We start from the raw sequence: 1780 nt of genomic DNA, 5'->3' as shown, positions 1-1780 counted from the left end.
AAATCAGAAAGACTTAAAAAACATATAAAATCTCTTAACTAGTTTCTCTAGTCTTAGGCTAAAAAACTTAAGTGGTGCCTCTCCTTTATGACAATACTGCTTTTTCAGGAGAATTCATAGTCTGTCTTTATGGCTCACTACAGATTTCTACTCCTTCTTGGGGAAAAAATGGTCAATGTTTCTGCTTCCTTTTAATAAATTCCTTTCTTGATTATTACACATTATCATTCCCCACTTGACACCTTCTTAGAAACTTGATTGCTGGATGCATTTTTCATTTGGCAAAAATTCAATGTGGCTTTGCTTGGGATGTCTAAGTGTCAGAAACAGCAGTGTTGATGTTCTGATTTTGAGAGGGAAAATATATATAGAGATGCATACATTCCTGGAAGAACAAATGTAGGAGACTGAAATAGGGTGTGCACAGAGTTAAGAAGGCTGATAGACACTACTTGGTTTTGAATGCTGTGGCTGTCAGCCACTGAAGACTGCAGTGTAGGCCAGAATATAAATCTCTGCAGGAAGAAGTTTGGTCAGGCACTATGGAATGACAGAGTCGGCTTCATTTTGTTCCAAGTGTATCAGCACAGACACACGCCAGGAGGGGCAGTATGCTCACTTGCAATGAGCGGTTCCCCGTGAATGATCATTTATGAGCATTTCTGCAAATGCTTTGTCAACCTAGGCACCGGGGGAAGAGAAAAGAAGCATCCTCTTAAAATATACTTCCATCTCTAACTCACCCAAGCCCCCAGGTCTCCTGAGCTCTGTGACTTGCAAGGCCAAAATGGAGTTTAAGTACGTGTCCTTCTAGATCTGGAAGCTGGTTCACTGGGGCCATCTCCGAAGATCTGGGTGAGCGCAGGGCAGCAGCAAGCCTACCCAGAAGGGTACGCCTTAATGATCTTCACATCGTCCACAGGGTGGTCCTGGGGGTTTGTTTCCACCATTCCTACTCGATTCACCATTCCTATACCCTGGCACACTTGGCCAAAAATGGTGTGCTTGCCGTCGAGCCACTGGGTGGGGGCTAGGGTCACGAAAAACTGGCTGCCGTTGGTGTCTGGCTCCGCATTGGCCATGGCGAGAATTCCAGCCCCCGTGAATTTCAGGTCTGGATGAAGTTCATCCTCAAACTGCTTGCCAAGGATAGATGCACCACCCTGACCTGTCCCTGTTGGGTCACCTCCCTGGATCATGAAGTCTTTGATGATCCTGTGGAATTTGGTGCCATTGTAGTAACCTCGATGTGCCAACTCAGCAAGATTTTTACAGGTCTTCGGAGCATGCTTCCAGTATAACTCCAGCACAATGATCCCCATGCTCGTCTCCAAGTATATGTTGGGCGGCTGCCAGGAGTCTGGGGGGATCACCGCCATAGCGCAGCCGACCAAATCCTGCCTGCCTCCTTCTTATCTTACCCTCGTGATTACACTGGGCCTACTCACTAATCCAGGATAATCTCCCCATCTCAAGGTCAACTGATTAGCAACCTTAATTCTATCTACAGCCTTTACTTCCCTTTGCCATGGAACCTAACTTATTGGCGAGTTCTGGGACTTGAACATGGGTATCCTTGTGGGAAGGCATTGTTCTACTTTCTGCAGATGTTCTCCCACAAGGCCACACGCGTGACCGTAAAGTAGCAGGCACCTGTCTGGCTGATGTCTTTATGGAAGAGGTGGCAATTTAGCTGTGTTTTGAAGGAAAGGTAGAGGTTGGTGAAGTCGGGAGGTGAAGAGAGTGAATTAAAGGTAAGGGAGAAATGTGAGTAAAGGAT

General features: G+C 46.3%; 1 pseudogene; it reads right to left on the bottom strand.

Annotated features, from left to right (window-relative positions):
• Positions 1–467: 467 nt before the first annotated feature.
• On the bottom strand, positions 468–1396 carry LOC118522015 (peptidyl-prolyl cis-trans isomerase-like 1 pseudogene; annotated as a pseudogene).
• Positions 1397–1780: the final 384 nt, after the last annotated feature.

The sequence above is a fragment of the Halichoerus grypus genome, chromosome 2, assembly GCF_964656455.1.
Source record: "Halichoerus grypus chromosome 2, mHalGry1.hap1.1, whole genome shotgun sequence".
Lineage (NCBI taxonomy): Eukaryota > Metazoa > Chordata > Mammalia > Carnivora > Phocidae > Halichoerus > Halichoerus grypus.
The sequence above is the reverse complement of the archived record's forward strand: the minus strand, read 5'-3'. Positions and strand labels throughout refer to the sequence as shown.